The sequence below is a fragment of the Hyla sarda genome, chromosome 3 (genome assembly GCF_029499605.1).
Source record: "Hyla sarda isolate aHylSar1 chromosome 3, aHylSar1.hap1, whole genome shotgun sequence".
In the NCBI taxonomy this organism is placed as follows: domain Eukaryota; kingdom Metazoa; phylum Chordata; class Amphibia; order Anura; family Hylidae; genus Hyla; species Hyla sarda.
The window spans coordinates 103,493,187-103,508,453 of NC_079191.1; the positions used below are offsets into that span (position 1 = coordinate 103,493,187).

The following is a 15,267-nucleotide window of genomic DNA, read 5'->3' on the forward strand; positions in this document are numbered from 1 at the left end:
CCAGCAGCTCTATAGTGGCACATTTGTGATTCGCTGCTCGATTCCAAGGTGACTTTGCCTGTTCTGGTGATGTTTGAGCAATATTGGTAAAGGAGTGTGTGGTGATGATTTGGTAAGTAAAGCTGTGTGCCCAGAAAATACACCATTACACCACCACCAGCATGAACCATTGGTACAAGGCAAGATAAATCCATGTTTTCGCATTGTTTATGCCAAATTCTGACCCTCTCATATTAATGTGCCACCTGGAATCAAGATTCCTTCAGACCAGGCAAAGTTTTTCCAGTCTTCCATTGTCCTATTTGGGGAGCCTGTGCACGTTGTAGCCTCGGTTTCCTGTCCTCAGCTGACAGGAGTGACACCTGGTGTGGTCTTGTGCTACTGTAGCCCATTTCTGCATTCATAGATGGTATTTTGAATACATTGGTTACAACATATGGTTATATGAGTTATTGTTGCCTTTCTGTCATTCAAACCAGTCTGCCCATTCTCTTCTGACATCAACAAGGCATTTTCACTCACACAACTAATCCTCGCTGGATCTTTTCTCTTTTTCAGGCCATTCTCTGTAAACCTTAGAGATTGTTGTGCAGGAAAACCCCTGTAGATCAGCATTTTCTAAAATACTAAGACCAGCCTGTCTGGCACCAACAACCATGCCACGTTCAAAGTCACCTTAATCCTTGTTTTTCCTATTTTGATGCTCAGTTTGAATGTCAGCAAGTTGTCTTGATGATCTCTACATTCTTAAATGCATTGTGCGTTTATAAATACATATATATATATATATATATATATATATATATATATATATATATGTATATATATATATACATATATACAGTATATATATATATATATATATATATATATATATATATATATATATATATATATAGAAAATGGTAGAGCAGCACCTCAAATAAAGGTATAGAAATAGTAAGGGTGCACGTCGGTCTCTGGGACCCTGGTCCTGGATCCAAATTCATAGCATAGAGCAAAAGGGATGACCGCAGCACTCCATAAGGTGAAAAAAGAAGTGTCTTTATTCCATGAACAAAACTTGGTGCAACGTTTCGGTGTCCTCACCAAACACCGAAACTTCGCACCAAGTTTTGTTCTTGGAATAAAGACACTTCTTTTTTCACCTTATGGAGTGCTGCAGTCATCCCTTTTGTTCTATATATATATATGTAGATATATTGTGATATTGTGATAAGGTCAAAGGGATGGTGATTGAAGGACAATATGTGTCACCAAGGCCTTGGTGGAGTAAAGCTGAATAGTTTTCCAGTATTTGTGCTGCGGGGCAGTCTGATGCTGTGTTTTTAGTATGGCTGGAAGGCTAACATGGGACGGCTTTACTGGGAATGACCAACAACATGGTGGGAGTCATTCCCCACAATCTAGGCCTTCTTTTCCTGGCTTTAAAGCGAGGCTCCCTCACCTGGTGAGGGGGATTGTCTTTTGGGAGCTGACACAGCCAGGAGAAGCTGTGTGAAAAGCTCTGTCCTGGATACCAGGAAAAGCCATTGTTGCATGCCACACGACACAAACCTCGGGTGTGAATTAACACCAAAGAAAGTTAAGTTGGACTTTGTTATGCTGATTAATGTTTCCTACGTTAAAGACTGTGTTTGACGATTATTGGAGTGTGAATAAAACACTGGACTATGCTTTAAAAACGCTGTCTCCGTACCTCAATCCTGCTAACTGCACCTCACTGCAAGAACGAGTCATCACATTTGGTGGAGGATGTGGGCAAAGCAGTGAGGCCAGTGTGGGAGTTGCAGTACTCTGTTGTCAAGAGTTTATAATCGGCAGGCTAGGGTACGGAATTTTAACCTGGGAGATTGGGTTCTAGTAAGTTCTTGGCTAGGTGGCAGGGTCCCTACGAGGTGATTAAAAAAGGTAGGGGAAGTGACCTACAAGGTACACCAGACCAGGTGTAGAAAGCCAGAGCAGGTGTACCATGTAGATCTCTTAAAACCTTGGAAATATAGGGAGACTGGTGAGAATGACAGCCCCCGGCCAGGTTTGTTAGGGGAAGAGGTACCCGTCCCTCAGTCTAGTGCAACGGAAGCTGCGGCCACAGTAAAGATTGCTGACAGCCTTTCCACTGCACAAACTCAGGAGATCAGGGAGTTCATCAGTAGGAACACTGATGTGTTCTCAGATCTCCCTGGACGTACTTTAGTCATCCGCCGTGACATGGTCACTGAACCTCAGGTGAAAATACGCTTGAAACCATACCGGGTAGCTGAGTCGCAGCGACAGTTCATCTCGGGAGAAGTACATCAAATGTTGAAGTTGGACGTTATTGAGGAATCGAAAAGTGAGTGGGCTAGCCCTATAGTCTTAATACCCAAACCAGAAGGTACGATACGGCTCTGTAATGATTTCCGGAAACTGAATGAAGTTTCCAAATTTGATGCATATCCCATGCCCTGAGTTGATGAGCTTATTGAGAAGCTGCGACAAGCTCGATACTTATCTGTTTTGGATCTCACAAAAGGGTACTGGCAGGTTCCCTTGACGGAGGCTGCCGAGGAGAAAACCGCGTTTGTTACACCAGAAGGTCTATTTCAATACAAGGTGTTACCCTTTGGGCTACATGGCGCTCCCGCTACATTCCAAAGGTTATTGGAGATTGTGCTCCGGCCACATCGTCGATATGCTTCAGCCTACCTGGACGATATCGTCATTCACAGCACAGATTGGGAAAGTTGGACTTTGTAATGCTGTTTCATGTTTCCTGCATTAAAGACTGTGTTTACCGTTTATTGGAGTGATGAATAAAACACTGGACTTTGCTTTAAAAACGCTGTCTCCGTACCTCAATACTGCTAACTGCACCTCACTGCAAGAGCGAGTCATCACATTAAAGATATATATATATATATATTTATATGAAATTATAATAATATTAACAATAATATATATTACAGATGAGCAAATCGAAGCTGACGGACCAGAATTTGTTACGAATTTCATGAAATATTCGATTTGCATGAATGCTAATATCGACGTAATTCTATCACTCTAATCGCTTCATTAAACTCCATTTACTGCGGTCCAGGCTCCAGGGCATCTAAAATGACGGATCCACATGTCAGTACATGGGGCAAGGAACGCTGGGAAGGCGGAAAGGCAACGCAGGAAGGGAAGTAGGTGGGATGACCCTGAATTACATGCAGGATGCAGCCAATCAGCAGCCAGTCACCCCTGTGATGTCACAGCCCTATATATTCGGCAGCCATTTTGCGGCTCGTCATGTTATTCATTACACTGCATACAGATAGGATGGACATCGCTGTGTGTGTGTTATACAGAAAAGCTCATTCCAGCAGCGTTTCACATCCTAGTCACATCAGCGTTCTGGTGGACAAAGAGCAGTGTTTTTTTCACTGAAAAGGATTTTTACTGCAGTCATTAACCTCCCAGTCACTTTCTACAGCACAGTATTACAGAAAGGGGCAGATAGCTGTGTTTTGCCTCATACCTTTCACCAAGCTGCCTCAACTTCATAAACCTTAGCGGAGGAGGCAGGAAGAATTTTTCAGCGGAATTATGTGTCTTTGTTCCACAACAAATCATCTGCTGGTTATACTAGTCTGTAGACAGTATAATACCCAGCAGTCCATTCCTAATAGTCTTTGACAGAGTGCAATTTTGTGTTTAGTACACAGCTTTTTTTGTGCTGTAGCACTGTTGTGTACTGCTGGTGTTGTGCAAAAATACATTTTTTTTAAGTGTACTGTACCGCATTTTTCTGCCCTCATAAGTGCATAGCACATACGTACATCTAAGTAGTGTATTATTTTGTACCTGTTAATCTGTCAAGGGCCTAGATATTGTGAAAGTCCAGGCAAAAGTAATCACCGGCTGGTGTTTTACTAAAATACAGACTTTTTAAGCGTACTGTACCGCATTTTTCTGCCCTCAAAAGTGCATACCTGATACCACATACCTACACCTTAGTAGTGTACTATTTTGTACCTGTTAATCTGTCAAGGGCCTACATACTGTGAAAGGACAGCTAATAGTACACACCTGATGCTGTTCTAGACAAATATTGTTTTAAGCATAGTGAAGCGTATTGTACTCCCCTGATATACGCAATACGTATGTCAGGTAGAGTAGTGCCAGGATGTGCACAGTGGAGTGGCAGAGGCCTAAATTCATCAGGTGCAGGCAGAGGTGGCAGCAGAGTAGGGGGTGAGAGGCAGCCGTAGTGACAGCGAGAGGTCTGAGCTCCCGGTGTCAGCTAGCAGTCGTGTCTCGACCAGCAACCCAGCAGCCGTGATTCATCAGTTCACTCGGTCATCCACTTTATCCCAAGTGACATCTAACACCCCCAGTCAACAGTCGCTGGGTTCCTCAGACACAACCCTCATTTGGCATGGCCCTCATGCTGCTACTGCCACCTCAAGGCTCTGTCATTGTGCTGCACTATGGTCTCCTCATGGTAATGCTACCACCTCCAGGCTCTGTCATTGTGCCGCCATATGATCTCCTCATGCTGATGCTGCCACCTCCAGGCTCTCTCATTGTGTTGCTTTATGGTCTCCTCATGCTTATGCTACCTCCTCCAAGCTCTCTAATTGTGCTTCTCTATGGTCTCCTCATGCTGATGCTGCCACCTCAAGGCTCTCTTATTGTGCCACCATATGGTCTCCTCATGCTGATGCTACCACCTCCAGGCTCTATCATTGTGCCACTATATGATCTCCTCATGCTGATGCTGCCACCTCCAAGCTCTCTAATTGTGCCACCATATGGTCTCCTCATGCTGATGCTACCACCTCCAGGCACTGTCATTGTGCTGCCATATGGTCTCCTCATGTGTATGCTACCACCTCCAGGCTCTCTAATTGTGCTGCTCTATGGTTTCTTCATGCTGATGCGGCCACCTCCAGACTCTCTAATTGTGCTGCTCTATGGTGTCCTCATGCTGATGCTACCACCTCCAGGCTCTCTCATTGTGCTGCCATGGATACTGCAAAACTTAATTAAGGTGCCGGTCCCCAGTTTCACAAATTCCTCTGCATTAGGGTCACTTTCAGAACTCCTGATGCTGCTGCCACCTCCAGGCTGTCTCATTCAGCCACTATATGGTATCCTCATGCTTCAGCCACCTTCAGGCTGTGGGATTCTGCCACTATATGGTCTATTCATGCTTCAGCCAACTCCAGGCTGTGCTATTCAGCCACTATATGGTCTCCTCATACTGATGTCACCTCCAGGCCCTGTCATTGTGCTGCCATGTGACTCCTTGTTAAATTTGCTCCTTTGTACCCACACGCCGGGGCCGGGGACACTAAAACTTGGGAGTTAAAATTTCTATTTCAAAATCCTCAATTTCAATTTCAAAATCTTAAATCTAAATTTAAAAATCTTAAATTTCAATGGTCTCCTCATGCTTCAGCCAACTCCAGGCTGTGCCATTCAGACACTATATGGTCTCTTCATGATTCAGCCACCTCCAGGCTGTATCATTAAGTCAATATATGGTTTACTCATGCTGCTGAGCCTGGACTTAAATATTTTTCATGGTAGCACTAGCTACCATAAATCTTCAATTTAAATTTAAAAATTCATCTTTTAATCTTAGGGATTGTGAAGCCCTATTGTCTACTCACGCTGCTGCCAGCTCCAGGCTGTGTCATTCAGCAACTATATGGTCTCATCATGCTGCCAAGACCTCCAGGCTGTGTCATTCATCCAATATATGGTTTACTGATGCTTCAGTGTTAAGTTATGCGCTCCGGCCGCACACGTTGGCCATGAGCGCATAGTCCCGTTACCTGCTGCTGCTGGCGGGGCTGGAATTTGTGCCAAAGCTTTAAGATTTAAAGGGCCAGTGCGCCCATTAGTGAAGCTACACCTGTGGATCATTGATAAATTCCTCCACCTCCCACACTTCTCTGCTGGATCTTTGTTGCCCTAGTGCCTGAGAGCAAGCGTTCATGAGAGTTGCCTTGCCGTGTATCATACCCTTTTCTCCTTTGCTGCCTGCCTACTGACCACTTGCTACATTCCTGACTACACTACTGTGCCGCCAGCCCTGAACTTCTGCTATCCTGACCACGAGTTGCCTTATCCCACCTGTGCCTCAAATCTTCTCAGCCACCTGTGTGGTTGAGCCGTGCCAGGGGTAACGACCTGGGTGCCGCCTGCCGCAGCAAGTCCATCCCACTTTGCGGCGGGCTGTGGTAAAAAACAATGGTACCTTAGATTCCGCTCCCTGGTACGGTCCGAGTCATCTACCACACAGATCCAGCGGATCCACTATCATCAGTGTTACAGTCTACTGAAACGTTACTGAGTGTTACATTCAGCCACCTCCAGGTTTTGCCATTCATCCAATATATGGTTTACTGATACTTCAGCCAGCTCCAGTCTGTGTCATTCAGCAACTACATGGTTTAGTGATGCTGCCGGGCCTAGGACATTACTTATATATATATTTATGGTAGCACTAGGTACCATACATCTTCAATGGAAATTTCAAAATTCATATTTTATTCTTAGAGATTGTAGGGCCCTATTGTCTTCTCATCTGCCACCAACTCCAGGCTGTGCCCTTCAGCCACTATATGGTCTCCTCATGCTTCCACAAGCTCCAGGCTGTGCCATTCAGCCACTATATGGTCTCCTCATGCTTCAGCCACCTCCAGGCTGTGCCATTCAGCCACTATATGGTCTTTTCATGCTTCAGCCACCTCCAGGTTGTGCCATTCAGCCACTATATGGTCTCCTCATGCTTCAGCCACCTCCAGGCTGTGCCATTCAGCCATTATAGGGTCTCCTGATTATTCAGCCACCTCCAGGCTGTGTCATTCAGGCAATATATGGTTTACTGATGCTGCTGAGCCTGGTACTAAACATTTTTATGGTTGCACTAGCTACCATAAAACTTCAATTAAAATTTTGAAATTCATCTTTTAATCTTAGGGATAATGAAGCCCTAGTGCCTACTCATGCTGCTGCCAGCTCCAGGTTGTGTCATTCAGCCACTATATGGTGTCCTCATGCTGCCAACACCTCCATGCTGTGTCATTCAGCCACTATATGGCCGCCTCATGCTGCCAACACCTCCATGCTGTGTCATTCAGCCACTATATGGTGTCCTCATGCATCCAACACCTCCACGCTGTGTCAATCAGCCACTATATGGTCTCCTCATGCATCCATCACCTACACACTGTGTCATTCAGCCACTATATGGTCTCCTCATGCTGCCAACACCTCCACGCTGTGTCATTCAGCCACTATATGGTCTCCTCATACTTATGCCACCTCCAGGCTCTGTCATTGTGCTGCTCTGTGGCAGTGATTCTAATAGCAATACCTGTAATCTGCATGTCATACTGAATAATAGTGATGAGCGGCATTGGCCATATTCGAATTCGCTATATTTCGTGAATATATAGACAAATATTCGTCCTATATTCGCAAATTTAGCGTATTTGTTATATTCGCATATGTGAATATTTGCATATGTGAATATTCGCATATTCGAGGAAGAAAACAGAGGCGGTGGGCAACTTTACTATTGGTTGCTAGGGATGTTGTTGATAACCTCTGACAAGTGTATTTGCATAATTCTATTTGGGCCACAAGTGAAAAGAAGGAATATGCGAATATTCACATATGTGAATATATGCATATGCGAATATTCACATATGCGAATATTCACATATGCAAATATTCACATATAGGAATATTCGCATATGCGAATATGCACATATCCGAATATGCTCTGGAAAAATGTGAATATTCGTAATTTCGAATACATAGCGAACATATTTGCAATATTCGCAAATTTGCTATATTCGTGATAAAAATTCAAAATGCGAATATTCGCGCCCAACACTACTGATTAAACGTATTATTTCACTACCTCAGCACACTCCATATGCGTGTTAGAACAAAGCAAAGTGTTCTACACCCCTATTGAGGCTCTCTGTAGGCCAGAAATAGCCGTTTTTAATATAGATTTGCCACGAATAAATTCGACCCAGAACAAAATTTTTCGGAAAATTCGGCTAATCGGCCGAATCAAATCTAAAGTTCGCTCATCTCTAATATATATTAGTATTCTGCCTATTCTTCTCCTGTATTGTGACAGGTTCCCTTTAAGCATTAATTTGCCCTAAGTTACAATATTTTAAGCTCAACTGGAAAATGATTCCTTCATCCTTATTGTGCAGTACAAGGGTCCATTGCTGGAAGACTTGAAAGGAAACATCTATTTCTGGAATACTGCCAATTCTCTCAGTGAGTGAGGCATTTTTCTTCACATTACGGTGATGCATTTGACGATGTTTGTGTAAGCTTATTCATATTAGGCTTTGCTTTTGCTCTTCAGGCACATTACATTTACACAAGAAGCTTATATTAGGTTCATACTTTAAGTTTTTCCAAAGTGAAAAAAATTACAATAATTTTGGCACAAAGCACGGTTTTAGTCTTATGGTCCTTCAGAGAGACGTAGCTAGGTTTAAGTTCACCTGCAGCAAAAATTTGCTTTTCTTCCTTAGCTTTGTATCTCAATAAAATAATAAGAAAATTAGGGAGCGCCGCTATCTGAGCAAACAAGAAAAAAAGGGGGAAGGGAAAGGAATAAAAATGGTTCTATTATAGAAATGGTAAGGACTCACCTGGTGTGAGCAGTGAACACTCAGTTTGTATGGGATTCCCTGCAGACACCCCGGAGCCACATTGACATTAGCATTTGAAGTATTCCTCCAAGCACAACTGGAAAGCCCAGGGATGTAGGTTCGGATGGACTCCGAGGCATCCGTAAGAAGCAAGCAATGTACAGTGACCCCCCCCCGACCTATGATGGTCCTGACATACGATAATTTCAACATGCGATGGCCTCTCAGAGGCCATCGCATGTTGAAGCCAGCATCAACATACGATGCTTTTGTATGTCGGGGCCATCGCATAAACGGCTATCCGGCAGCGCAGACTGCTTCAGCTGCCACCGGATAGCTGTTTACGGTGCCCAGTGTGGTCCGCTGACCACCACTTACCTGTCCTCGGGCTCCGGTGCGTCCTCTTCGGGATCCCCTGCATGGTCGGCGCTCTCTATCGTCATCATCCCGTCACTGCGCACGCCGTCCCGTCATCCAATAGGAGCAGCGTGCGTAGCGACGTGATGGCGGCGACGGAAAGCAAGGATGCCGGGGAAGAGGAGGCCTTGCCGGAGCGTCGGGGACACCCGGGGACGCGGCGACATCCAGGGCAGCGGTGACGGTCCGGAGCGGCGGGGACAGGTGAGTACAACTTCCTATGCCAGTGGTCTTCAACCTGCGGACCTCCAGATGTTGCAAAACTACAACTCCCATCATGCCCGGACAGCCAACGGCTGTCCGGGCATGCTGGGTGTTGTAGTTTTGCAACATCTGGAGGTCCGCAGGTTGTAGACCAGGTCCTATACTTTACATTGCACGGATCCCTCAACATACTATGGTTTCAACAAACGATGGTCCATTTGGAACGGATTACCATTGTATGTTGAGGGACCACTATAATAAAGAAAAAAAATCCCATTCCAGCGCTCAGAGGGTTACCATATAGAATGAGTAGTACACTGTAAGCATAAGGTTCACTTACTCCACAATAATATATATATATATATATATATATATATATATATATATATATATATAAAAACTACAATACTCCACAACAATAATAAACTACATGGTCATCAGCCTCTGACCCATCATTGTATTCGGAATGCCCTACCTGAAATCTGGTGGAATTATGATACGCTAACCTGGAGGGGGGTATGGAAAATTCCCTAATGCTTACAGTGTACTACTCATTCTATATGGTAACCCTCTGAGCGCTGGTATGTGATTTTTTCTTTATTATATTGTTAACTTTGTATCTAGGACTGACCAAAGCAGAGGGCTTTCTTTGTGCCCATCCTTGGTACCCACCAACTTAGGAAAATGCCCCATGGCAAGTGTTTATGCATTTAGCCTGTATAGAGGCAAACAGGGTTCTGGCAGGCCTGTACTATGGTGCCTTCATAAAGCGTCACATTATGGAGATTTTTACTAGTTACATATACTCAGTAGACCAATCGTTCACAATAAAGGCCATTGTGATTAACGTCATGGTGTGCAGATGTATGTATGTCTATTGAATACATTGTAGAAATTAACAACGTAATGAATTAATTCAGATGCATTGTGGCGTCTGATATTTTGAACACATATTCATAATATGTGGACTGGGAATCATAATCCTTCTCATGGAAAATATGGAAAAACAACATTATACATAGTGAACTTTATTTTATGATGTCTAATGAAATCTGTAGAATACACCGGGAATATTCCGTAAGGCAAGTGACAGGCTGAATAAGACACGTGAAGTGGAAGCGCTGGAAGGTGAATATGATCTGTAGAAACATTTGCCTTCCCGAGTCTGGTTTGCAGATTTTTTCAGGCAAGTTGTTGGATTTTTAGGTTCCTGGTGTCAGCGAATCAGCAGTTTCGAGCATGACACTGTTCACAAGTTACATCTGCCGCTGCCCGTCTCCTCACCCATGACGTGTTGGCATTTAATTAAACTCGGCAAAGGTGCAATGTTCTTTCATGAGCAGATCCATGTGCAATACATAGTACAAGACCACTAGCTGAAATGTATAGAATGTCCACCTTAAAGGGAACACACATTATTTAGCTTTTACTGCTTAACAACTTATATTGGGGCATGTTTTATTGTTATATATTTTTTGTTCTAATCTGCTGACCTTGCCATCCATGTGCTTAGCAGAAGCGGAGAAGGGATCTCTACAGAACAAGAAACTTGAGCCCATTATGGGGCGGAGGCAACAGAGAATATTATTGACCTTTAATGACCTTTAACTTTGTGGATACAAAAAAAAAAAAAAAAGAGATCTTACCTTTATATATTTTAACTGCTTTCTTGTTTCACTCCTGGTTTTGTCTTAAAGGGGTACTCCGATGGAAAACAATTTATTTGAAATCAACTGGTGCCAGAAAGTTAAACAGATTTGTAAATTACTTATCAGCTGCTGTATACTACAAATGAAGTTATTTTCTTTTTTTCAATTTAGTTTCTATATGACCACAATGCTCTCTGCTGACACCTCTGTCCATGTCAGGAACTGTCCAGAGCAGGATAGGTTTTCTATGGGGATTTTCTCCTGCTCTAGACAGTTCCTGACATGGACAGAGATGTCAGCAGAGAGCACTGTGGTCAGACAGAAAAAAAAAAAATAAATAAATAAAAAGAACTTCCTGTAGAGCATATAGTAGCTGATAAGTATTGGAAGGATTAAGATTTTTAAATAGAAGAAATTTACAAATCTGTTTAACTTTCTGGCACCAGTTGATTTGAAAAAAAAAAAAAAAAAAACTGTATTCCACAGGAGTACCCCTTTAACTCTGCAATAAACAACACTGCCGCTTAAAATGCATGTGTAATTTCTGTCTAACACCACATTCACAGCGTAATTTGTGCGGAATGTCCGCACGAAAAACACAGGTAGGCATTTCCCACATTTGAGGAATCCGGCGGCCGCCAGGGCCGTTCAAAAATGCGCTGTCTCATGGACGCCAATGCATTTCCAAGCAAAATCGGCAAAAAGAATAGACATGTCTATTCTTTTTGCAGACGCCAGGATTTTTCTGCCACTAAAATTCCACTGCGTGTTCAGGAGAATCCCATTAAATTTAAAGGGACTCTGCTGCAGCAGAATGTTCGTGCTGAATGTTCATGCAGAATTTAGACACTAAAGCTATGTTTACACTGCTCTTTGAGCCATAAATGGCTGAAAGAAAATGAACTAAAAAACTGAACACTGTGTGTAAACAAAAAAAAAATGCTCAAAATAAGTCTCATAAAATGGCGTAGGGTTTTGTGAAACTGCTGTAACTGTAATGGCTATGATGTAGGATTCTGTTCACATTGTATTTGGGCTACAAGTTTTGCACTTATTCTGGGAAAATATCTAGGTGTATGCAGTAAACCTAGACCCCTCCTGTATATCCTATATAGTAGCGTATGAGGCATGTTTGATGCTTAAAAAAAGCAAACATGCCCCAACATTAAGAAACATATTCTTCTACACTTCTGATTACAGTTGAAAAAGGTGACCTGGCACAAGAACAATAAATGGGCCCCTTACTCTCCAATAACTACATAGAGCCGCCCTCATGGTCAACCATCGACCAGTCATTGTGAGCAATGACATCATACGATTAGCCTCATGTATGTAATCTTACAAAAAATTGCTTCTATTAACCCCTTAAGGATTGGGGCAATTTTTATTTTTGTGTTTTCATTTTTTTTCTCCCCACCTTTTCAGAGATATCTCTGTCTAATATTGCCAGTCACTCATCATAATTTTATTTATAATATTAACTTTTTTTGATGAACTACTCCATAGAGATCGTCTTTATAGTTCATTAAAATAAGTATCTGATCTTTGCTCTTTGTAAGTGATCTTTGCTATTCAAACCAAATATAACTAATGGCCGCAAAAAACTCTACAAACACATATTTTGTCCTGTTTTATTAATAACCTTTCAATGAGAAGCAGTAATGTATGAACAAGGATGAAATAGTGACATTCAAGCATAAAGTTGGAGGATATAACTAGTCTTTGTGTGGTCTTTCTAATGACCTGATTTCTAGGATACCCAGAGAAAGATCCAACACCCCATTTCACCTATAGCACCCCTCTTTCCCAAAGCTTCAGTTAGGATCCAGGTACTTATGGTACAAGTTTTCCCAATGGACAGGACTTAAGTAACCCAAGAATATTGGATGCTCTCAAACAAATATTTGTTCGATAGCTATCTCTCATGATACCTCCATAAACCTCAACTGAGTTTCCGTATGTTCTGGATCAAGGTAAGTCGCTGCCAGAGTCTTCTCTTCTCTCTGAAAACAAAAGGATTTAGTTGAAATCTGCCATACCCATTTCTTCTTTTACATGACAGCATTAGAAAGTTGGCACTAGCTAATCCAGTGGCTTATTCTCTGGATAATATAAGATAGCAGAAAACCATTACAAAAAAATGCACATGCACAGATGATTCTTGAAACGGACCAATAAAATGTTTTCAATACAAAGATAAATCCCTGGCAAGTAATACCTTCTCTTCAAGCACAGACCTGTAGCTCTGAGAGCTGTCTAGAAACACTAAAAAAAAAGAGGTGACGATAAAATCCAATTTTTTTCCCCCCAAATGGACAATACAGAGACATGGAGAAAGCAGTAACACACAATGTGAACTGGGGCTTACACTTTTCGAGATTCATTATCACTAAACCTCTCAATCTGTTGACTTGGCTACAACAGTCTGACACTGCTTCACCCACTGCTCTGAGCCCTGGTGGCTCACTTCTCTCCCCACATGCCTTTTTGGTTATTCCTCCATTACCCTTACTCTCTTTCCTCTCTTTCAAGATCCACACCATCAAACTCTTCCAACCATTGCTCGTCACGTTGCTCCGTCACGTTGCTCCGTCCCCTGTATTGCCCGTCATTACGCACAGAGCGAACTCGCTCTGTGCAGTAATGACAGTGGGGTGCCGCAATGGCGATCCCGAGGCAGGGCCGGATTAACGTAGGGGCAGATGGAGCGGCAGCTCCAGGCCCCTGCGTTAAAATAGGCCTGGCGGCCCGCACAGACCGACCGGCGTATAACTTGTATTGCCCGACGCCGAGACATGCAGGCATTTAGCGCTTCAGGCGAGTAGCGCTAAATGCTGGAAGACGTCACTTACCCGGCCCTCCTCCGCGTCTCCGGTTGGCCGGCCTGAGTCTGATGAGGTACGTTGCGCATGTTACGTCCCTCCGCAGACCCGCGCAGGACGTCAGTGACGTCACTCGTCAGGCCGCCGCTGTAGAGGAGAAGCACAGCGCAGGACAGGTAATGTGTCTATGTGTGTGTGTCTGTCAGAGGCGGCCACCGCCTAAGGCCTCGCACTGGTGGGGGCCTCGCTCTGGCCCCCACCCTTTCACTGATGGTGATCGTCCAGGAGTAAGGAGGAAGAAGAACTGGGGGAGTAGATGGCCTCTGTGTGAGGTAACTAGGAGAGTGAATGGGGGGCATGTAGTGGCACTGCCTACATTGTCAGTGCTTTTTGGCTGCCCAGCCTGGCACATAGATTGTAGGAATCACAGCAGTACTTATCTTATTATGCTGCACATGCTCTACAAGCGCTGTCCTGCTGACGGGTCCTAAAGCAGGGGAAGGATCCTCAGAGCACAGCAGCCTGCTAGCATGAAACATGAGAACAAAGTAGGAGGAGAACTGTCTGTGCCCCTCCTCCACATGACGTAATCCTGAGGTCAGAGGTCTTGACTCCTGACCCCCAGCACTGGAAGCCATATATGAGGATCCTGTCAGCATCTCTGAAAGTTATGGTATGTGCACTTATAGTTAGGGTATGTGCATTTATAGTTAGGGTATGTACACTTGTGTATAGGTGTGTGTATCTATATACATATGGATGGAGGTGTGTATGTATTTGTCTTTTTAGGCATCCATGGTACTGTAATTGCCAGGCTGGGTTTACTCTTGCATTGCGGCCTCCATCACTGCATAGAGGGCTATTTTGTCTAGTAATATTCCAGGCACCTTGCCAGAAACCTGCAGAGCCTGTGTAGACCTGGGGGTCACCATTATATGGACCAGTGTTTTCCAACCAGGGTGCCTCAAGCTGGTGCAAAACTACAAATTGCTGTCTGGGCATGCTGGGAGTTGTAGTTTTGCAACAGCTGTAGGCACACTGCTTGGGAAACACTAATATGGGATCTACATGTGGGATATTGGTCTGTATTTAGTATTATCCTGTCACTATATAGTGGTAATTGGAGTGGTCATAGTGTGGCTCAAATATTTGTAATAGTGGTGATATTGGTGATCCTAATCTGTGTACAGTGGTTATTGTTATTTTTTACTGATGTAGTAATATGTAATTCTGATATGGAGGTGTTAATTTGCTAGTAAACCTCAATCCTTGAGAAAATCCCTCTGCGTCCTCCCTTGTGAGTGGTGATACATACACTGAGGGACATTTATCAAAACCTGTCCAGAGGAAAATTTGCCCAGTTGCCCATAGCAACCAATCAGATCACTTCTTTCATTTTTAACAAGACCTCTGCAAAATGAAAGAAGCGATCTGATATGTTGCTATGGGCAACTGGGCAACTTTTCCTCTACACAGGTTTTGATAAATCTCCCCCACTGTGCGTATCAC

At 43.5% G+C, this 15,267-nt stretch overlaps 1 long non-coding RNA gene across 1 annotated transcript; it reads right to left on the reverse strand.

The window, feature by feature from the left end:
* Positions 1-10,338: 10,338 nt before the first annotated feature.
* Positions 10,339-15,046, reverse strand: LOC130361602 (uncharacterized). Its single transcript, XR_008891076.1, has 3 exons — positions 15,020-15,046; positions 12,868-12,939; positions 10,339-10,685 (listed from the first exon to the last, which is right to left on the reverse strand). It is a non-coding gene; the product is annotated as an uncharacterized LOC130361602 (long non-coding RNA).
* Between the last annotated feature and the right edge of the window lie 221 nt (positions 15,047-15,267).